This window comes from Amia ocellicauda, chromosome 15, assembly GCF_036373705.1.
Source record: "Amia ocellicauda isolate fAmiCal2 chromosome 15, fAmiCal2.hap1, whole genome shotgun sequence".
NCBI classification, from domain to species: domain Eukaryota; kingdom Metazoa; phylum Chordata; class Actinopteri; order Amiiformes; family Amiidae; genus Amia; species Amia ocellicauda.
In genome coordinates this window covers 980287-1006513 of record NC_089864.1, presented here as the reverse complement: position 1 = coordinate 1006513, position 26227 = coordinate 980287, and the positions used below count along the sequence as shown (strand labels likewise).

At 39.4% G+C, this 26227-nt stretch overlaps 1 long non-coding RNA gene across 1 annotated transcript in view; it reads left to right on the top strand.

Moving 5' to 3' along the window:
• The first annotated feature begins 4061 nt into the window (after positions 1-4061).
• Positions 4062-26227, top strand: part of LOC136771818 (uncharacterized) — a 63738-nt gene continuing 41572 nt past the window's right edge. Inside the window, exon 1 of the long non-coding RNA XR_010822379.1 lies at positions 4062-4282. This is a non-coding gene — a long non-coding RNA (uncharacterized LOC136771818). The remainder of the gene's footprint in view (positions 4283-26227) is intronic.

The following is a 26227-nucleotide window of genomic DNA, read 5'->3' as shown; positions in this document are numbered from 1 at the left end:
CTGATATATGGCAAGCCAAATTATCATTTAGAGATATCTCTAAATCATTTAAAGATATCTTCAAATCATTTAAAGATATATCATTTAAAAGTACATTTAGAGATATCTCTAAATGATTTGCAGATATCCCTAAATGATTTGCAGATATCTCTAAATCATTTAGATATATCTTCAAATGACTTCCTGTTCATTTAGAGATATATTCAAATCATTTAGAGATATCTTCAAATGACTTCCTGTTCATTTAGAGATATATTCAAATCATTTAGAGATATCTTCAAATGACTTCCTGTTCATTTAGAGATATCTTCAAATGACTTCCTGTATGTAGCCCAAGATTATCACTTCCTGTTAACTTGTTCATTCATTTCTATGTAACTGAATAAGGAAACAGGAAGTGATAATCTCAGCCAAAATACAGGAAGTCATTTGAAGATATCTCTAAATGATTTGTGTACTGGGCAGATCATGTTCATAAACTCCTGATGGGGTGGAGCCGTGAGCTGCAGAGCTCGGAGGTGTCTGATGACACTGCAGAAGTCGTGTGTCTGTGGGCCACACGCACGCCCCACTGCACACGCTCCCACACAGGGTCAGCCCTGGCTCGGCTCAGTACTAGGAAGAAGCGGAGCCGGTGTGAGCTGGGGAGTTTGTGTCTCGCAGCGCCTCCTGTCTCAGCACCTATCGCCTCGCAGGAGCTCAGGCCAGCAGGGAAGCAATAACATGTAAAATAAACCATGCCGTGTGTAAGAGCAAGCACAGCTTTTCACCAGACTGCACACCAGGGATGTGGTGCCTTATCTGTTTAATGTGTGTGGCTGTATACAGTATATATTTAAGCTTTATTAGGCTATACATTTTAACATATTGCAGCAGTGTATGTAGTGTTCAGGGCTCTGGACTCCTGAGCATGGGGTTGTGTGTTCAGTCCCAGGTGGGGGTCTCTGCTGTTGTACTCGCACTGCACTGTACCCAGAATGCTCCAGTACAAACACAGCTGTATGAATGGGTCATTGTATGTAAAAAAAAAAAAATGATATATTGTAACAATGGTTGCCCTGGATAAGGGCATATATATATATATATATATATATATATATATATATATATATATATATACACTCACCTAAAGGATTATTAGGAACACCTGTTCAATTTCTCATTAATGCAATTATCTAACCAACCAATCACATGGCAGTTGCTTCAATGCATTTAGGGGTGTGGTCCTGGTCAAGACAATCTCCTGAACTCCAAACTGAATGTCTGAATGGGAAAGAAAGGTGATTTAAGCAATTTTGAGCGTGGCATGGTTGTTGGTGCCAGACGGGCCGGTCTGAGTATTTCACAATCTGCTCAGTTACTGGGATTTTCACGCACAACCATTTCTAGGGTTTACAAAGAATGGTGTGAAAAGGGAAAAACATCCAGTATGCGGCAGTCCTGTGGGCGAAAATGCCTTGTTGATGCTAGAGGTCAGAGGAGAATGGGACGGCTGAGTCAAGCTGATAGAAGAGCAACTTTGACTGAAATAACCACTCGTTACAACCGAGGTATGCAGCAAAGCATTTGTGAAGCCACAACACGTACAACCTTGAGGCGGATGGGCTACAACAGCAGAAGACCCCACCGGGTACCACTCATCTCCACTACAAATAGGAAAAAGAGGCTACAATTTGCACAAGCTCACCAAAATTGGACAGTTGAAGACTGGAAAAATGTTGCCTGGTCTGATGAGTCTCGATTTCTGATGAGACATTCAGATGGTAGAGTCAGAATTTGGCATAAACAGAATGAGAACATGGATCCATCATGCCTTGTTACCACTGTGCAGGCTGGTGGTGGTGGTGTAATGGTGTGGGGGATGTTTTCTTGGCACACTTTAGGCCCCTTAGTGCCAATTGGGCATCGTTTAAATGCCACGGCCTACCTGAGCATTGTTTCTGACCATGTCCATCCCTTTATGACCACCATGTACCCATCCTCTGATGGCTACTTCCAGCAGGATAATGCACCATGTCACAAAGGTCGAATCATTTCAAATTGGTTTCTTGAACATGACAATGAGTTCACTGTACTAAACTGGCCCCCACAGTCACCAGATCTCAACCCAATAGAGCATCTTTGGGATGTGGTGGAACGGGAGCTTCATGCCCTGGATGTGCATCCCACAAATCTCCATCAATTGCAAGATGCTATCCTATCAATATGGGCCAACATTTCTAAAGAATGCTTTCAGCACCTTGTTGACTCAATGCCACGTAGAATTAAGGCAGTTCTGAAGGCAAAAGGGGGTCAAACACAGTATTAGTATGGTGTTCCTAATAATCCTTTAGGTGAGTGTATATATATATATACACTCACCTAAAGGATTATTAGGAACACCATACTAATACTGTGTTTGACCCCCTTTCGCCTTCAGAACTGCCTTAATTCTACGTGGCATTGATTCAACAAGGTGCTGAAAGCATTCTTTAGAAATGTTGGCCCATATTGATAGGATAGCATCTTGCAGTTGATGGAGATTTGTGGGATGCACATCCAGGGCACGAAGCTCCCGTTCCACCACATCCCAAAGATGCTCTATTGGGTTGAGATCTGGTGACTGTGGGGGCCAGTTTAGTACAGTGAACTCATTGTCATGTTCAAGAAACCAATTTGAAATGATTTGACCTTTGTGACATGGTGCATTATCCTGCTGGAAGTAGCCATCAGAGGATGGGTACATGGTGGTCATAAAGGGATGGACATGGTCAGAAACAATGCTCAGGTAGGCCGTGGCATTTAAACGATGCCCAATTGGCACTAAGGGGCCTAAAGTGTGCCAAGAAAACATCCCCCACACCATTACACCACCACCACCAGCCTGCACAGTGGTAACAAGGCATGATGGATCCATGTTCTCAATCTGTTTACGCCAAATTCTGACTCTACCATCTGAATGTCTCAACAGAAATCGAGACTCATCAGACCAGGCAACATTTTTCCAGTCTTCAACTGTCCAATTTTGGTGAGCTTGTGCAAATTGTAGCCTCTTTTTTCTATTTGTAGTGGAGATGAGTGGTACCCGGTGGGGTCTTCTGCTGTTGTAGCCCATCCGCCTCAAGGTTGTACGTGTTGTGGCTTCACAAATGCTTTGCTGCATACCTCGGTTGTAACGAGTGGTTATTTCAGTCAAAGTTGCTCTTCTATCAGCTTGAATCAGTCGGCCCATTCTCCTCTGACCTCTAGCATCAACAAGGCATTTTCGCCCACAGGACTGCCGCATACTGGATGTTTTTCCCTTTTCACACCATTCTTTGTAAACCCTAGAAATGGTTGTGTGTGAAAATCCCAGTAACTGAGCAGATTGTGAAATACTCAGACCGGCCCGTCTGGCACCAACAACCATGCCACGCTCAAAATTGCTTAAATCACCTTTCTTTCCCATTCAGACATTCAGTTTGGAGTTCAGGAGATTGTCTTGACCAGGACCACACCCCTAAATGCATTGAAGCAACTGCCATGTGATTGGTTGGTTAGATAATTGCATTAATGAGAAATTGAACAGGTGTTCCTAATAATCCTTTAGGTGAGTGTATATATATATATTAAATATATTGAAGCTGTATTTCAATATGTATTGCAGTATATAGTGCAATATATATTTAAGCTATATTAGAGGAGGTGAGAGGGGAGAACAAAGAAGAGGTAGCACAGTTGACAGACAGATGGGAAAAACAGTCAATGGAAGGTAAGAGGGTGAGGTCAGTGGAGGCAAGGGTGGAGGGGGAGACAGAGCGGAGATTACGCCGGAAGGTGACAGGGAGTGGGTGGGGTGGGGATGGAGGGGAGGGAAAGGGAGAAGGAGACTCCTTGGTGGTCTGAGATGTCCATGGGTGTCACAGAGAGTGTCGAAGGGGAGCAGCCTCTAGAGAAGATGAAGTCTAGCTGGCGGCCTGCCCTGTGGGTGGGAGGAGACGGGGAAATTGTGCTTGTTAATAGATTCAAATCATAAACTCTCTCGATCTATCTAACACTGTTCCGGGGCAGCTGTGTTGATGTAATTTCTCTGGATACGCCTGTTTACTGAGAACAAGGAAGTGGTCACAGAGACACAGAGAGAGAGAGAGAAGTAAACAGAATGCACCAGTTGCAGATTTTCTCCTTCCTTCCTTATCTCTGTTGTCTCTCTCTCGCTCTCTGTATTGACAACCGTCTCTCTCTGCGTCTCAGTCAATGGGGTGTGCAGTAGGTGTGGGGGTGTCAGTGCTGCTGCTGGTCACTGTGGTCCAGATCTCCACAGGTGAGTTCATCTCTATCACAGCTTCTCTGACTCTAATACAGACAGTGTTACTGTGACTCTAATACAGACAGTGATACTGAAACTCTAATACAGACATTGTTACTTGACTCTGATACAGACAGTGTTACTGTGACTCTAATACAGACAGTGTTACTGTGACTCTAATACAGACAGTGTTACTGAGTCTAATACAGACAGTGTTACTGTGACTCTAATACACACTGTTACTGTGACTCTAATACAGACAGTGTTACTGTGACTCTAATACAGACAGTGTTACTGTGACACTAATACAGACAGTGTTACTGACTCTAATACAGACAGTGTTACTGGGACTCTGATACAGACAGTGTTACTGACTCTAATACAGACAGTGTTACTGTGACTCTAATACAGACAGTGTTACTGTGACTCTAATACAGACAGTGTTACTGTGACTCTGATACAGACAGTGTTACTGACTCTAATACAGACAGATTTACTGTGACTCTAATACAGACAGTGTTACTGACTCTAATACAGACAGATTTACTATGACTATAATACACACAGTGTTACTGACTCTAATACAGACAGATTTACTGTGACTCTAATACAAACAGTGTTACTGACTCTAATACAGACAGATTTACTGTGACTCTAATACAGACAGTGTTGCTGACTCTAATACAGACAGTGTTACTGACTCTAATACAGACAGTGTTACTGTGACTCTAGTACAGACAGTGATACTGTGACTCTAATACAGACAGTGTTACTGGGACTCTGATACAGACAGTGTTACTGTGACTCTAATACAGACAGTGTTACTGTGACTCTAATACAGACAGTGTTACTGACTCTAATACAGACAGTGTTTCTCTGACTCTAATACAGACAGTGTTTCTCTGACTCTAATACAGACAGTGTTACTGACTCTAATACAAAAAGTGTTACTGTGACTCTAATACAGACAGTGTTACTGTGACTCTAATACAGACAGTGTTACTGTGACTCTAGTACAGACAGTGTTACTGTGACTCTAATACAGACAGTGTTACTGTGACTCTGATACAGACAGTGTTACTGTGACTCTAATACAGACAGTGTTACTGACTCTAATACAGACAGTGTTACTGAGACTCTAATACAGACAGTGTTACTGTGACTCTAATACAGACAGTGTTACTGTGACTCTAATACAGACAGTGTTACTGTGACACTAATACAGACAGTGTTACTGACTCTAATACAGACAGTGTTACTGGGACTCTGATACAGACAGTGTTACTGTGACTCTAATACAGACAGTGTTACTGTGACTCTAATACAGACAGTGTTACTGTGACTCTGATACAGACAGTGTTACTGACTCTAATACAGACAGATTTACTGTGACTCTAATACACACAGTGTTACTGACTCTAATACAGACAGATTTACAGTGACTCTAATACAGACAGTGTTACTGACTCTAAAACAGACAGATTTACTGTGACTCTAATACAGACAGTGTTGCTGACTCTAATACAGACAGTGTTACTGTGACTCTAGTACAGACAGTGTTACTGTGACTCTAATACAGACAGTGTTACTGTGACTCTAATACAGACAGTGTTACTGACTCTAATACAGACAGTGTTTCTCTGACTCTAATACAGACAGATTTACTGTGACTCTAATACACACAGTGTTACTGACTCTAATACAGACAGATTTACTGTGACTCTAATACAGACAGTGTTACTGACTCTAATACAGACAGATTTACTGTGACTCTAATACAGACAGTGTTACTGACTCTAATACAGACAGTGTTGCTGACTCTAATACAGACAGTGTTACTGTGACTCTAGTACAGACAGTGTTACTGTGACTCTAATACAGACAGTGTTACTGGGACTCTGATACAGACAGTGTTACTGTGACTCTAATACAGACAGTGTTACTGTGACTCTAATACAGACAGTGTTACTGACTCTAATACAGACAGTGTTTCTCTGACTCTAATACAGACAGTGTTACTGACTCTAATACAGACAGTGTAACTGTGACTCTAATACAGACAGTGTTACTGACTCTAATACAGACAGATTTACTGTAAGTCTAATACAGACAGTGTTGCTGACTCTAATACAGACAGATTTACTGTGACTCTAATACAGACAGTGTTTGTGACTCTAGTACAGACAGTGTTACTGTGACTCTAATACAGACATTGTTACTGGGACTCTGATACAGACAGTGTTACTGTGACTCTAATACTGACAGTGTTACTGTGACTCTAATACAGACAGTGTTGCTGACTCTAATACAGACAGTGTTACTGACTCTAATACAGACAGTGTTACTGTGACTCTAATACAGACAGTGTTACTGTGACTCTAATACAGACAGTGTTACTGGGACTCTGATACAGACAGTGTTACTGGGACTCTAATACAGACAGTGTTACTGTGAGTCTAATACAGACAGTGTTACTGAATCTAATACAGACAGTGTTTCTCTGACTCTAATACAGACAGTGTTACTGTGACTCTAATACAGACAGTGTTACTGTGACTCAAATACACACAGTGATACTGTGACTCTAATACAGACAGTGTTACTGTGACTCTAATACAGACAGTTACTGTGACTCTAATACAGGCAGTGTTACTGACTCTAATACAGACAGTGTTACTGTTACTCTAATACAGACAGTGTTACTGACTCTAATACAGACAGTGTTACTGTGACTCTAATACAGACAGTGTTACTGTGACTCTAATACAGACAGTGTTACTGACTCTAATACAGACAGTGTTACTGACTCTAATACACACAGTGTTACTGTGACTCTAATACAGACAGTGTTACTGACTCTAATACAGACAGTGATACTGTGACTCTAATACAGACAGTGTTACTGACTCTAATACAGACAGTGTTACTGTGACTCTAATACAGACAGTGTTACTGTGACTCTAATACAGACAGTGTTACTGGGACTCTGATACAGACAGTGTTACTGTGACTCTAATACAGACAGTGTTACTGACTCTAATACAGACAGTGTTACTGTGACTCTAATACAGACAGTGTTACTGTGACTCTAATACAGACAGTGTTACTGGGACTCTGATACAGACAGTGTTACTGTGACTCTAATACAGACAGTGTTACTGAGACTCTAATACAGACAGTGTTACTGACTCTAATACAGACAGATTTACTGTGACTCTAATACAGACAGTGTTACTGACTCTAATACAGACAGATTTACTGTGACTCTAATACACACAGTGTTAACGACTCTAATACAGACAGATTTACTGTGACTCTAATACAGACAGTGTTACTGACTCTAATACAGACAGTGTTACTGTGACTCTAATACAGACAGTGTTACTGACTCTAATACAGTCAGATGTACTGTGACTCTAATACAGACAGTGTTACTGACTCTAATACAGACAGTGTTACTGTGACTCTAGTACAGACAGTGTTTCTGTGACTCTAATACAGACAGTGTTACTGGGACTCTGATACAGACAGTGTTACTGTGACTCTAATACAGACAGTGTTACTGTGACTCTAATACAGACAGTGTTTGTTGACTCTAATACAGACAGTGTTACTGACTCTAATACAGACAGTGTTACTGTGACTCTAATACAGACAGTGTTACTGTGACTCTAGTACAGACAGTGTAACTGTGACTCTAATACAGACAGTTTACTGGGACTCTGATACAGACAGTGTTACTGTGACTCTAATACAGACAGTGTTACTGTGACTCTAATACAGACAGTGTTACTGACTCTAATACAGACAGTGTTTCTCTGACTCTAATACAGACAGTGTTTCTCTAACTCTAATACAGACAGTGTTACTGACTCTAATACAGACAGTGTTACTGTGACTCTAATACAGACAGTGTTACTGACTCTAATACAGACAGATTTACTGTGACTCTAATACAGACAGTGTTACTGACTTTAATACAGACAGTGTTGCTGACTCTAATACAGACAGTGTTACTGACTCTAATACAGACAGTGTTACTGTGACTCTAATACAGACAGTGTTACTGGGACTCTGATACAGACAGTGTTACTGTGAGTCTAATACAGACAGTGTTACTGAATCTAATACAGACAGTGTTTCTCTGACTCTAATACAGACAGTGTTACTGTGACTCTAATACAGACAGTGTTACTGTGACTCAAATACACACAGTGATACTGTGACTCTAATACAGACAGTGTTACTGTGACTCTAATACAGACAGTTACTGTGACTCTAATACAGGCAGTGTTACTGACTCTAATACAGACAGTGTTACTGTTACTCTAATACAGACAGTGTTACTGACTCTAATACAGACAGTGTTACTGTGACTCTAATACAGACAGTGTTACTGACACTAATACAGACAGTGTTACTGTGACTCTAATACAGACAGTGTTAGTGACTCTAATACCGACAGTGTTTCTCTGACTCTAATACAGACAGTGTTACTGACTGTAATAAGGACAGTGTTACTGTGACTCTAATACAGACAGTGTTACTGACTCTAATACAGACAGTGTTACTGACTCTAATACAGACAGTGTTACTATGACTCTAATACAGACAGTGTTACTGACTCTAATACAGACAGTGTTACTGACTCTAATACACACAGTGTTACTGTGACTCTAATACAGACAGTGTTACTGACTCTAATACAGACAGTGTTACTATGACTCTAATACAGACAGTGTTACTGACTCTAATACAGACAGTGTTACTGACTCTAATACACACAGTGTTACTGTGACTCTAATACAGACAGTGTTACTGACTCTAATACAGACAGTGATACTGTGACTCTAATACAGACAGTGTTACTGACTCTAATGCAGACAGTGTTACTGTGACTCTAATACAGACAGTGTTACTGTGACTCTAATACAGACAGTGTTACTGGGACTCTGATACAGACAGTGTTACTGTGACTCTAATACAGACAGTGTTACTGAGACTCTAATACAGACAGTGTTACTGACTCTAATACAGACAGATTTACTGTGACTCTAATACAGACAGTGTTACTGACTCTAATACAGACAGATTTACTGTGACTCTAATACACACAGTGTTAAAGACTCTAATACAGACAGATTTACTGTGACTCTAATACAGACAGTGTTACTGACTCTAATACAGACAGTGTTACTGTGACTCTAATACAGACAGTGTTACTGACTCTAATACAGTCAGATGTATTGTGACTCTAATACAGACAGTGTTACTGACTCTAATACAGACAGTGTTACTGTGACTCTAGTACAGACAGTGTTTCTGTGACTCTAATACAGACAGTGTTACTGGGACTCTGATACAGACAGTGTTACTGTGACTCTAATACAGACAGTGTTACTGTTACTCGAATACAGACAGTGTTTGTTGACTCTAATACAGACAGTGTTACTGACTCTAATACAGACAGTGTTACTGTGACTCTAATACAGACAGTGTTACTGTGACTCTAGTACAGACAGTGTAACTGTGACTCTAATACAGACAGTTTACTGGGACTCTGATACAGACAGTGTTACTGTGACTCTAATACAGACAGTGTTACTGTGACTCTAATACAGACAGTGTTACTGACTCTAATACAGACAGTGTTTCTCTGACTCTAATACAGACAGTGTTTCTCTAACTCTAATACAGACAGTGTTACTGACTCTAATACAGACAGTGTTACTGTGACTCTAATACAGACAGTGTTACTGACTCTAATACAGACAGATTTACTGTGACTCTAATACAGACAGTGTTACTGACTTTAATACAGACAGTGTTGCTGACTCTAATACAGACAGTGTTACTGACTCTAATACAGACAGTGTTACTGGGACTCTGATACAGACAGTGTTACTGTGACTCTAATACAGACAGTGTTACTGAGACTCTAATACAGACAGTGTTACTGTGACTCTAATACAGACAGTGTTGCTAACTCTAATACAGACAGATTTACTGTGACTCTAATACAGACAGTGTTACTGACTCTAATACAGACAGTGTTACTGTGACTCTAGTACAGACAGTGTTACTGTGACTCTAATACAGACAGTGTTACTGTGACTCTAATACAGACAGTGTTGCTGACTCTAATACAGACAGTGTTACTGACTCTAATACAGTCAGTGTTACTGTGACTCTAATACAGAGGGTGTTACTTTGACTCTAATACAGACAGTGTTACTGGGACTCTGATACAGACAGTGTTACTGGGACTCTAATACAGACAGTGTTACTGTGAGTCTAATACAGACAGTGTTACTGACTCTAATACAGACAGTGTTTCTCTGACTCTAATACAGACAGTGTTACTGTGACTCTAATACAGACAGTATTACTGTGACTCTAATACAGACAGTGATACTGTGACTCTAATACAGACAGTGTTACTGTGACTCTAATACAGACAGTTACTGTGACTCTAATACAGGCAGTGTTACTGACTCTAATAAAGACAGTGTTACTGGGACTCTAATACAGACAGTGTTACTGTGACTCTAATACGGACAGTGTTACTGTGACTCTAATACAGACAGTGTTACTGACTCTAATACCGACAGTGTTTCTCTGACTCTAATACAGACAGTGTTACTGACTCTAATAAAGACAGTGTTACTGTGACTCTAATACAGACAGTGTTACTGACTCTAATAAAGACAGTGTTACTGTTACTCTAATACAGACAGTGTTACTGACTCTAATACAGACAGTGTTACTGTGACTCTAATACAGACAGTGTTACTGTGACTCTAATACAGACAGTGTTACTGTGACTCAAATACACACAGTGATACTGTGACTCTAATACAGACAGTGTTACTGTGACTCTAATACAGACAGTTACTGTGACTCTAATACAGGCAGTGTTACTGACTCTAATACAGACAGTGTTACTGTTACTCTAATACAGACAGTGTTACTGACTCTAATACAGACAGTGTTACTGTGACTCTAATACAGACAGTGTTACTGTGACTCTAATACAGACAGTGTTACTGACTCTAATACAGACAGTGTTACTGACTCTAATACACACAGTGTTACTGTGACTCTAATACAGACAGTGTTACTGACTCTAATACAGACAGTGATACTGTGACTCTAATACAGACAGTGTTACTGACTCTAATACAGACAGTGTTACTGTGACTCTAATACAGACAGTGTTACTGTGACTCTAATACAGACAGTGTTACTGGGACTCTGATACAGACAGTGTTACTGTGACTCTAATACAGACAGTGTTACTGACTCTAATACAGACAGTGTTACTGTGACTCTAATACAGACAGTGTTACTGTGACTCTAATACAGACAGTGTTACTGGGACTCTGATACAGACAGTGTTACTGTGACTCTAATACAGACAGTGTTACTGAGACTCTAATACAGACAGTGTTACTGACTCTAATACAGACAGATTTACTGTGACTCTAATACAGACAGTGTTACTGACTCTAATACAGACAGATTTACTGTGACTCTAATACACACAGTGTTAACGACTCTAATACAGACAGATTTACTGTGACTCTAATACAGACAGTGTTACTGACTCTAATACAGACAGTGTTACTGTGACTCTAATACAGACAGTGTTACTGACTCTAATACAGTCAGATGTACTGTGACTCTAATACAGACAGTGTTACTGACTCTAATACAGACAGTGTTACTGTGACTCTAGTACAGACAGTGTTTCTGTGACTCTAATACAGACAGTGTTACTGGGACTCTGATACAGACAGTGTTACTGTGACTCTAATACAGACAGTGTTACTGTGACTCTAATACAGACAGTGTTTGTTGACTCTAATACAGACAGTGTTACTGACTCTAATACAGACAGTGTTACTGTGACTCTAATACAGACAGTGTTACTGTGACTCTAGTACAGACAGTGTAACTGTGACTCTAATACAGACAGTTTACTGGGACTCTGATACAGACAGTGTTACTGTGACTCTAATACAGACAGTGTTACTGTGACTCTAATACAGACAGTGTTACTGACTCTAATACAGACAGTGTTTCTCTGACTCTAATACAGACAGTGTTTCTCTAACTCTAATACAGACAGTGTTACTGACTCTAATACAGACAGTGTTACTGTGACTCTAATACAGACAGTGTTACTGACTCTAATACAGACAGATTTACTGTGACTCTAATACAGACAGTGTTACTGACTTTAATACAGACAGTGTTGCTGACTCTAATACAGACAGTGTTACTGACTCTAATACAGACAGTGTTACTGTGACTCTAATACAGACAGTGTTACTGGGACTCTGATACAGACAGTGTTACTGTGAGTCTAATACAGACAGTGTTACTGAATCTAATACAGACAGTGTTTCTCTGACTCTAATACAGACAGTGTTACTGTGACTCTAATACAGACAGTGTTACTGTGACTCAAATACACACAGTGATACTGTGACTCTAATACAGACAGTGTTACTGTGACTCTAATACAGACAGTTACTGTGACTCTAATACAGGCAGTGTTACTGACTCTAATACAGACAGTGTTACTGTTACTCTAATACAGACAGTGTTACTGACTCTAATACAGACAGTGTTACTGTGACTCTAATACAGACAGTGTTACTGACACTAATACAGACAGTGTTACTGTGACTCTAATACAGACAGTGTTAGTGACTCTAATACCGACAGTGTTTCTCTGACTCTAATACAGACAGTGTTACTGACTGTAATAAGGACAGTGTTACTGTGACTCTAATACAGACAGTGTTACTGACTCTAATACAGACAGTGTTACTGACTCTAATACAGACAGTGTTACTATGACTCTAATACAGACAGTGTTACTGACTCTAATACAGACAGTGTTACTGACTCTAATACACACAGTGTTACTGTGACTCTAATACAGACAGTGTTACTGACTCTAATACAGACAGTGTTACTATGACTCTAATACAGACAGTGTTACTGACTCTAATACAGACAGTGTTACTGACTCTAATACACACAGTGTTACTGTGACTCTAATACAGACAGTGTTACTGACTCTAATACAGACAGTGATACTGTGACTCTAATACAGACAGTGTTACTGACTCTAATGCAGACAGTGTTACTGTGACTCTAATACAGACAGTGTTACTGTGACTCTAATACAGACAGTGTTACTGGGACTCTGATACAGACAGTGTTACTGTGACTCTAATACAGACAGTGTTACTGAGACTCTAATACAGACAGTGTTACTGACTCTAATACAGACAGATTTACTGTGACTCTAATACAGACAGTGTTACTGACTCTAATACAGACAGATTTACTGTGACTCTAATACACACAGTGTTAAAGACTCTAATACAGACAGATTTACTGTGACTCTAATACAGACAGTGTTACTGACTCTAATACAGACAGTGTTACTGTGACTCTAATACAGACAGTGTTACTGACTCTAATACAGTCAGATGTATTGTGACTCTAATACAGACAGTGTTACTGACTCTAATACAGACAGTGTTACTGTGACTCTAGTACAGACAGTGTTTCTGTGACTCTAATACAGACAGTGTTACTGGGACTCTGATACAGACAGTGTTACTGTGACTCTAATACAGACAGTGTTACTGTTACTCGAATACAGACAGTGTTTGTTGACTCTAATACAGACAGTGTTACTGACTCTAATACAGACAGTGTTACTGTGACTCTAATACAGACAGTGTTACTGTGACTCTAGTACAGACAGTGTAACTGTGACTCTAATACAGACAGTTTACTGGGACTCTGATACAGACAGTGTTACTGTGACTCTAATACAGACAGTGTTACTGTGACTCTAATACAGACAGTGTTACTGACTCTAATACAGACAGTGTTTCTCTGACTCTAATACAGACAGTGTTTCTCTAACTCTAATACAGACAGTGTTACTGACTCTAATACAGACAGTGTTACTGTGACTCTAATACAGACAGTGTTACTGACTCTAATACAGACAGATTTACTGTGACTCTAATACAGACAGTGTTACTGACTTTAATACAGACAGTGTTGCTGACTCTAATACAGACAGTGTTACTGACTCTAATACAGACAGTGTTACTGGGACTCTGATACAGACAGTGTTACTGTGACTCTAATACAGACAGTGTTACTGAGACTCTAATACAGACAGTGTTACTGTGACTCTAATACAGACAGTGTTGCTAACTCTAATACAGACAGATTTACTGTGACTCTAATACAGACAGTGTTACTGACTCTAATACAGACAGTGTTACTGTGACTCTAGTACAGACAGTGTTACTGTGACTCTAATACAGACAGTGTTACTGTGACTCTAATACAGACAGTGTTGCTGACTCTAATACAGACAGTGTTACTGACTCTAATACAGTCAGTGTTACTGTGACTCTAATACAGAGGGTGTTACTTTGACTCTAATACAGACAGTGTTACTGGGACTCTGATACAGACAGTGTTACTGGGACTCTAATACAGACAGTGTTACTGTGAGTCTAATACAGACAGTGTTACTGACTCTAATACAGACAGTGTTTCTCTGACTCTAATACAGACAGTGTTACTGTGACTCTAATACAGACAGTATTACTGTGACTCTAATACAGACAGTGATACTGTGACTCTAATACAGACAGTGTTACTGTGACTCTAATACAGACAGTTACTGTGACTCTAATACAGGCAGTGTTACTGACTCTAATAAAGACAGTGTTACTGGGACTCTAATACAGACAGTGTTACTGTGACTCTAATACGGACAGTGTTACTGTGACTCTAATACAGACAGTGTTACTGACTCTAATACCGACAGTGTTTCTCTGACTCTAATACAGACAGTGTTACTGACTCTAATAAAGACAGTGTTACTGTGACTCTAATACAGACAGTGTTACTGACTCTAATAAAGACAGTGTTACTGTTACTCTAATACAGACAGTGTTACTGACTCTAATACAGACAGTGTTACTGTGACTCTAATACAGACAGTGTTACTGTGACTCTAATACAGACAGTGTTACTGGGACTCTGATACAGACAGTGTTACTGGGACTCTAATACAGACAGTGTTACTGTGACTCTAATACAGACAGTGTTACTGACTCTAATACAGACAGTGTTACTGTGACTCTAATACAGACAGTGTTACTGGGACTCTGATACAGACAGTGTTACTGTGACTCTAATACAGACAGTGTTACTGTGACTCTAATACATACAGTGTTAATGAGACTCTAATACAGACAGTGTTACTGACTCTAATACAGACAGATTTACTGTGACTCTAATACAGACAGTGTTACTGACTCTAATACAGACAGTGTTACTGACTCTAATACAAACAGATTTACTGTGACTCTAATACACACAGTGTTAAAGACTCTAATACAGATAGATTTACTGTGACTCTAATACAAACAGTGTTACTGACTCTAATACAGACAGATTTACTGTGACTCTAATACAGACCGTGTTGCTGACTCTAATACAGACAGTGTTACTGTGACTCTAGTACAGACAGTGTTACTGTGACTCTAATACAGACAGTGTTAATGACTCTAATACAGTCAGATTTACTGTGACTCTAATACAGACAGTGTTACTGACTCTAATACAGACAGTGTTACTGTGACTCTAGTACAGACAGTGTTACTGTGACTCTAGTACAGACAGTGTTACTGTGACTCTAATACAGACAGTGTTACTGGGACTCTGATACAGACAGTGTTACTGTGACTCTAATACAGACAGTGTTACTGTGACTCTAATACAGACAGTGTTGTTGACTCTAATACAGACAGTGTTACTGACTCTAATACAGACAGTGTTACTGTGACTCTAATACAGACAGTGTTACTGTGACTCTAATACAGACAGTGTTACTGACTCTAATACAGACAGATTTACTGTGACTCTAATACAAACAGTGTTACTGACTCTAATACAGACAGTGTTACTGACTCTAATTCAGACAGTGTTACTGACTCTAATTCAGACAGTGTTACTGACTCTAATACAGACAGTGTTACTGTGACTCTAATACAGACAGTGTTACTGTGACTCTAATACAGACAGTGTTACTGGGACTCTGATACAGACAGTGTTACTGTGACTCTAATACAGACAGTGTTACTGAGACTCTAATACAGACAGTGTTACTGACTCTAATACAGACAGATTTACTGTGACTCTAATACAGACTTTGTTACTGACTCTAATACAGACAGTGTTACTGTGACTATAATACACACAGTGTTTAAGACTCTAATACAGACAGATTTACTGTGACTCTAATACAGACTGTGTTACTGACTCTAATACAGACAGTTTTGCTGACTCTAATACAGACAGTGTTACTGTGACTCTAGTACAGACAGTGTTACTGAGACTCTAATACAGACAGTGTTACTGGGACTCTGATACAGACAGATTTACTGTGACTCTAATACACACAGTGTTACTGACTCTAATACAGACAGATTTACTGTGACTCTAATACAGACAGTGTTACTGACTCTAATACAGACAGATTTACTGTGACTCTAATACAGAAAGTGTTACTGACTCTAATACAGACAGTGTTACTGTGACTCTAATACAGACAGTGTTTCTGTGACTCTAATACAGACAGTGTTGCTGACTCTAATAAAGACAGTGTTACTGACTCTAATACAGACAGTGTTACTGTGACTCTAATGCAGACAGTGTTACTGACTCTAATACAGACAGATTTACTGTGACTCTAATACAGACAGTGTTACTGACTCTAATACAGACAGTGTTGCTGACTCTAATACAGACAGTGTTACTGACTCTAATACAGACAGTGTTACTGTGACTCTAATACACACAGTGTTACTGGGTCTCTGATACAGACAGTGTTACTGTGACTCTAATACAGACAGTGTTACTGACTCTAATACAGACAGATTTACTGTGACTCTAACACAGACAGTGTTACTGACTCTAATACAGACAGTGTTACTGTGACTCTAGTACAGACAGTGTTACTGTGACTCTAATACCGACAGTGTTTCTCTGACTCTAATACAGACAGTGTTACTGACTGTAATAAGGACAGTGTTACTGTGACTCTAATACACACAGTGTTACTGTGAGTCTAATACAGACAGTGTTACTGACTCTAATACAGACAGTGTTACTGTGACTCTAATACAGACAGTGTTACTGGGACTCTGATACAGACAGTGTTACTGTGACTCTAATACAGACAGTGTTACTGTGACTCTAATACAGACAGTGTTGTTGACTCTAATACAGACAGTGTTACTGACTCTAATACAGACAGATTTACTGTGACTCGAACACAGACAGTGTTACTGACTCTAATACAGACAGTGTTACTGTGACTCTAGTACAGACAGTGTTACTGTGACTCTAATACAGACAGTGTTACTGGGACTCTGATACAGACAGTGTTACTGTGACTCTAATACAGACAGTGTTACTGTGACTCTAATACAGACAGTGTTGCTGACTCTAATACAGACAGTGTTACTGACTCTAATAAAGACAATATTACTGTGACTCTAATACAGACAGTATTACTGTGACTCTAATACAGACAGTGTTACTGGGACTCTAATACAGACAGTGTTACTGGGACTCTAATACAGACAGTGTTACTGACTCTAATACAGACAGTGTTACTGTGACTCTAATACAGACAGTGTTACTGTGACTCTAATACAGACAGTGTTACTGACTCTAATACCCACAGTGTTTCTCTGACTCTAATACAGACAGTGTTACTGACTGTAATAAGGACAGTGTTACTGTGACTCTAATACACACAGTGTTACTGTGACTCTAATACAGACAGTGTTACTGTGACTCTAATACAGACAGTGTTACTGGGACTCTAATACAGACTGTGATACTGACTCTAATGCAGACAGTGTTTCTCTGACTCTAATACAGACAGTGTTACTGTGACTCTAATACAGACAGTGTTACTGTGACTCTAATACAGACAGTGATACTGTGACTCTAATACAGACAGTGTTACTGTGACTCTAATACAGACAGTTACTGTGACTCTAATACCGACAGTGTTTCTCTGACTCTAATACAGACAGTGTTACTGACTGTAATAAGGACAGTGTTACTTTGACTCTAATACACACAGTGTTACTGTGACTCTAATACAGACAGTGTTACTGACTCTAATACAGACAGTGTTACTGTGACTCTTATACAGACAGTGTTACTGGGACTCTGATACAGTCAGTGTTACTGTGAATCTAATACAGACAGTGTTACTGTGACTCTAATACAGACAGTGTTGTTGACTCTAATACAGACAATGTTACTGACTCTAATACAGACAGTGTTACTGTGACTCTAATACAGACAGTGTTACTGTGACTCTAATACAGACAGTGTTACTGACTCTAATACAGACAGTGTTACTGTGACTCTAATACAGACAGTGTTTCTTACTCCAATACAGACAGTGTTACTGTGACTCTAATACAGACAGTGTTACTGACTCTAATACAGACAGATTTACTGTGACTCTAATACAGACAGTGTTACTGACTCTAATACAGACAGTGTTACTGACTCTAATTCAGATAGTGTTACTGACTCTAATACAGACAGTGTTACTGTGACTCTAATACAGACAGTGTTACTGTGACTCTAATACAGACAGTGTTACTGGGACTCTGATACAGACAGTGTTACTGTGACTCTAATACAGACAGTGTTGCTGAGACTCTAATACAGACAGTGTTACTGACTCTAATACAGACAGTGTTACTGACTCTAATACAGACAGATTTACTGTGACTATAATACACACAGTGTTAAAGACTCTAATACAGACAGATTTACTGTGACTCTAGTACAGACAGTGTTACTGTGACTCTAGTACAGACAGTGTTACTGGGACTCTGATACAGACAGTGTTACTGTGACTCTAATACAGACAGTGTTACTGTGACTCTAATACAGACAGTGTTGTTGACTCTAATACAGACAGTGTTACTGACTCTAATACAGACAGTGTTACTGTGACTCTAATACAGACAGTGTTACTGTGACTCTAATACAGACAGTGTTACTGACTCTAATACAGACAGATTTACTGTGACTCTAATACACACAGTGTTACTGACTCTAATACCGACAGTGTTTCTCTGACTCTAATACAGACAGTGTTACTGACTGTAATAAGGACAGTGTTACTGTGACTCTAATACACACAGTGTTACTGTGACTCTAATACAGACAGTGTTACTGACTCTAATACAGACAGTGTTACTGTGACTCTAATACAGACAGTGTTACTGGGACTCTGATACAGACAGTGTTACTGTGACTCTAATACAGACAGTGTTACTGTGACTCTAATACAGACAGTGTTACTGACTCTAATACAGACAGTGTTACTGTGACTCTAATACAGACAGTGTTACTGTGACTCTAATACAGACAGTGTTACTGACTCTAATACAGACAGATTTACTGTGACTCTAATACAGACAGTGTTACTGACTCTAATACAGACAGTGTTACTGACTCTAATACAGACAGATTTACTGTGACTCTAATACAGACAGTGTTACTGACTCTAATACAGACAGATTTACTGTGACTATAATACACACAGTGTTAAAGACTCTAATACAGACAGATTTACTGTGACTCTAATACAGACAGTGTTACTGACTCTAATACAGACAGATTTACTGTGACTCTAATTCAGACAGTGTTGCTGACTCTAAGACAGACAGTGTTACTGTGACTCTAGTACAGACAGTGTTACTGTGACTCTAATACAGACAGTGTTACTGTGACTCTAATACAGACAGTGTTACTGACTCTAATACAGATAGATTTACTGTGACTCTAATTCACACAGTGTTACTGACTCTAATACAGACAGATTTACTGTGACTCTAATACAGACAGTGTTACTGACTCTAATACAGACAGATTTACTGTGACTCTAATACACACAGTGTTGCTGACTCTAATAAAGACAGTGTTACTGACTCTAATACAGACAGTGTTACTGTGACTCTAATGCAGACAGTGTTACTGACTCTTATACAGACAGATTTACTGTGACTGTAATACAGACAGTGTTACTGACTCTAATACAGACAGTGTTGCTGACTCTAATGCAGACAGTGTTACTGACTCTAATACAGACAGTGTTACTGTGACTCTAATACAGACAGTGTTACTGGGACTCTGATACATACAGTGTTACTGTGACTCTAATACAGACAGTGTTACTGAGACTCTAATACAGACAGTGTTACTGACTCTAATACAGACAGATGTACTGTGACTCTAATACACACAGTGTTACTGTGACTCTAGTACAGACAGTGTTACTGTGACTCTAATACAGACAGTGTTACTGTGACTCTAGTACAGACAGTGTTACTGTGACTCTAATACAGACCGTGTTACTGGGACTCTGATACAGACAGTGTTACTGTGACTCTAATACAGACAGTGTTACTGTGACTCTAATACAGACAGTGTTGTTGACTCTAATACAGACAGTGTTACTGACTCTAATACAGACAGTGTTACTGTGACTCTAATACAGACAGTGTTACTGTGACTCTAATACAGACAGTGTTACTGACTCTAATACAGACAGATTTACTGTGACTCTAATACAGACAGTGTTACTGACTCTAATACAGACAGTGTTACTGACTCTAATACAGACAGATTTACTGTGACTCAAATACAGACAGTGTTACTGACTCTAATACAGACAGTGTTACTGACTCTAATACAGACAGATTTACTGTGACTATAATACACACAGTGTTAAAGACTCTAATACAGACAGATTTACTGTGACTCTAATTCAGACAGTGTTGCTGACTCTAAGACAGACAGTGTTACTGTGACTCTAGTACAGACAGTGTTACTGTGACTCTAATACAGACAGTGTTACTGGGACTCTAATACAGACAGTGTTACTGTGACTCTAATACAGACAGTGTTACTGGGACTCTGATACAGACAGTGTTACTGTGACTCTAATACAGACAGTGTTACTGTGACTCTAATACAGACAGTGTTACTGACTCTAATACAGACAGATTTACTGTGACTCTAATACAGACAGTGTTACTGACTCTAATACAGACAGATTTACTGTGACTCTAATACCGACAGTGTTGCTGACTCTAATAAAGACAGTGTTACTGACTCTAATACAGACAGTGTTACTGTGACTCGAATACAGACAGTGTTACTGTGACTCTAATGCAGACAGTGTTACTGACTCTAATACAGACAGATTTACTGTGACTCTAATACAGACAGTGTTACTGACTCTAATACAGACAGTGTTGCTGACTCTAATACAGACAGTGTTACTGACTCTAATACAGACAGTGTTACTGTGACTCTAATACAGACAGTGTTACTGGGACTCTGATACATACAGTGTTACTGTGACTCTAATACAGACAGTGTTACTGAGACTCTAATACAGACAGTGTTACTGACTCTAATACAGACAGATGTACTGTGACTCTAATACACACAGTGTTACTGACTCTAATACAGACAGATTTACTGTGACTCTAATACAGACAGTGTTACTGTGACTCTAGTACAGACAGTGTTACTGTGACTCTAATACAGACCGTGTTACTGGGACTCTGATACAGACAGTGTTACTGTGACTCTAATACAGACAGTGTTACTGTGACTCTAATACAGACAGTGTTGCTGACTCTAATACAGACAGTGTTACTGACTCTAATACAGACAATGTTACTGTGACTCTAATACAGACAGTATTACTGTGAATCTAATACAGACAGTGTTACTGGGACTCTGATACAGACAGTGTAACTGGGACTCTAATACAGACAGTGTTACTGGGACTCTAATACAGACTGTGATACTGACTCTAATACAGACAGTGTTTCTTTGACTCTAATACAGACAGTGTTACTGTGACTCTAATACAGACAGTTACTGTGACTCTAATACAGACAGTGTTACTGACTCTAATACAGACAGTGTTACTGTGACTCTAATACAGACAGTGTTACTGACTCTAATACAGACAGTGTTACTGTGACTCTAATACAGACAGTGTTACTGTCACTCAAATACAGACAGTGTTACTGTGACTCTAATACAGACAGTGTTACTGTGACTCTAGTACAGACAGTGTTACTGTGACTCTAATACAGACAGTGTTACTGGGACTCTGATACAGACAGTGTTACTGTGACTCTAATACAGACAGTGTTACTGTGACTCTAATACAGACAGTGTTACTGACTCTAATACAGACAGATTTACTGTGACTCTAATACACACAGTGTTACTGACTCTAATACAGACAGATTTACTGTGACTCTAAAACAGACAGTGTTACTGACTCTAATACAGACAGTGTTACTGTGACTCTAGTACAGACAGTGTTACTGTGACTCTAATACAGACAGTGTTACTGGGACTCTGATACAGACAGTGTTACTGTGACTCTAATACAGACAGTGTTACTGTGACTCTAATACAGACAGTGTTGCTGACTCTAATACAGACAGTGTTTCTGACTCTAATACAGACAATGTTACTGTGACTCTAATACAGACTGTATTACTGTGACTCTTATACAGACAGTGTTACTGGGACTCTGATCCAGACAGTGTTACTGTGACTCTAATACAGACAGTGTTACTGTGACTCTAATACAGACAGTGATACTGTGACTCTAATACAGACAGTGTTACTGTGACTCTAATACAGACAGTTACTGTGACTCTAATACAGGCAGTGTTACTGACTCTAATACAGACAGTTATACTGTGACTCTAATACAGACAGTGTTACTGACTCTAATACAGACAGTGTTACTGTGACTCTAATACAGACACTGTTACTGTGACTCTAATACAGACAGTGTTACTGTGACTCTAATACAGACAGTGTTACGGACTCTAATACCGACAGTGTTTCTCTGACTCTGATACAGACAGTGTTACTGACTGTAATAAGGACAGTGTTACTGTGACTCTAATACACACAGTGTTACTGTGACTCTAATACAGACAGTTTTACTGACTCTAATACAGACAGTGTTACTGACTCTAATACAGACAATGTTACTGTGACTCTAATACAGACATTATTACTGTGACTCTAATACAGACAGTGTTACTGGGACTCTGATACAGACAGTGTTACTGGGACTCTAATACAGACAGTGTTACTGAGACTCTAATACAGACAGTGTTACTGACTCTAATACAGACAGATGTACTGTGACTCTAATACACACAGCGTTACTGTGACTCTAGTACAGACAGTGTTACTGTGACTCTAATACAGACAGTGTTACTGTGACTCTAGTACAGACAGTGTTACTGTGACTCTAATACAGACCGTGTTACTGGGACTCTGATACAGACAGTGTTACTGTGACTCTAATACAGACAGTGTTACTGTGACTCTAATACAGACAGTGTTGCTGACTCTAATACAGACAGTGTTACTGTGACTCTAATACAGACAGTGTTACTGGGACTCTGATACATACAGTGTTACTGTGACTCTAATACAGACAGTGTTACTGAGACTCTAATACAGACAGTGTTACTGACTCTAATACAGACAGATGTACTGTGACTCTAATACACACAGTGTTACTGACTCTAATACAGACAGATTTACTGTGACTCTAATACAGACAGTGTTACTGTGACTCTAGTACAGACAGTGTTACTGTGACTCTAATACAGACCGTGTTACTGGGACTCTGATACAGACAGTGTTACTGTGACTCTAATACAGACAGTGTTACTGTGACTCTAATACAGACAGTGTTGCTGACTCTAATACAGACAGTGTTACTGACTCTAATACAGACAATGTTACTGTGACTCTAATACAGACAGTATTACTGTGAATCTAATACAGACAGTGTTACTGGGACTCTGATACAGACAGTGTAACTGGGACTCTAATACAGACAGTGTTACTGGGACTCTAATACAGACTGTGATACTGACTCTAATACAGACAGTGTTTCTTTGACTCTAATACAGACAGTGTTACTGTGACTCTAATACAGACAGTTACTGTGACTCTAATACAGACAGTGTTACTGACTCTAATACAGACAGTGTTACTGTGACTCTAATACAGACAGTGTTACTGACTCTAATACAGACAGTGTTACTGTGACTCTAATACAGACAGTGTTACTGTCACTCTAGTACAGACAGTGTTACTGTGACTCTAATACAGACAGTGTTACTGGGACTCTGATACAGACAGTGTTACTGTGACTCTAATACAGACAGTGTTACTGTGACTCTAATACAGACAGTGTTACTGACTCTAATACAGACAGATTTACTGTGACTCTAATACACACAGTGTTACTGACTCTAATACAGACAGATTTACTGTGACTCTAAAACAGACAGTGTTACTGACTCTAATACAGACAGTGTTACTGTGACTCTAGTACAGACAGTGTTACTGTGACTCTAATACAGACAGTGTTACTGGGACTCTGATACAGACAGTGTTACTGTGACTCTAATACAGACAGTGTTACTGTGACTCTAATACAGACAGTGTTGCTGACTCTAATACAGACAGTGTTTCTGACTCTAATACAGACAATGTTACTGTGACTCTAATACAGACTGTATTACTGTGACTCTTATACAGACAGTGTTACTGGGACTCTGATCCAGACAGTGTTACTGTGACTCTAATACAGACAGTGTTACTGTGACTCTAATACAGACAGTGATACTGTGACTCTAATACAGACAGTGTTACTGTGACTCTAATACAGACAGTTACTGTGACTCTAATACAGGCAGTGTTACTGACTCTAATACAGACAGTTATACTGTGACTCTAATACAGACAGTGTTACTGACTCTAATACAGACAGTGTTACTGTGACTCTAATACAGACACTGTTACTGTGACTCTAATACAGACAGTGTTACTGTGACTCTAATACAGACAGTGTTACGGACTCTAATACCGACAGTGTTTCTCTGACTCTGATACAGACAGTGTTACTGACTGTAATAAGGACAGTGTTACTGTGACTCTAATACACACAGTGTTACTGTGACTCTAATACAGACAGTTTTACTGACTCTAATACAGACAGTGTTACTGACTCTAATACAGACAATGTTACTGTGACTCTAATACAGACATTATTACTGTGACTCTAATACAGACAGTGTTACTGGGACTCTGATACAGACAGTGTTACTGGGACTCTAATACAGACAGTGTTACTGAGACTCTAATACAGACAGTGTTACTGACTCTAATACAGACAGATGTAATGTGACTCTAATACACACAGTGTTACTGTGACTCTAGTACAGACAGTGTTACTGTGACTCTAATACAGACAGTGTTACTGTGACTCTAGTACAGACAGTGTTACTGTGACTCTAATACAGACCGTGTTACTGGGACTCTGATACAGACAGTGTTACTGTGACTCTAATACAGACAGTGTTACTGTGACTCTAATACAGACAGTGTTGCTGACTCTAATACAGACAGTGTTACTGACTCTAATACAGACAATGTTACTGTGACTCTAATACAGACAGTATTACTGTGAATCTAATACAGACAGTGTTACTGGGACTCTGATACAGACAGTGTAACTGGGACTCTAATACAGACAGTGTTACTGGGACTCTGATACAGACAGTGTTACTGTGACTCTAATACAGACAGTGTTACTGTGACTCTAATACAGACAGTGTTGTTGACTCTAATACAGACAGTGTTACTGACTCTAATACATACAGTGTTACTGTGACTCTAATACAGACAGTGTTACTGTGACTCTAATACAGACAGTGTTACTGACTCTAA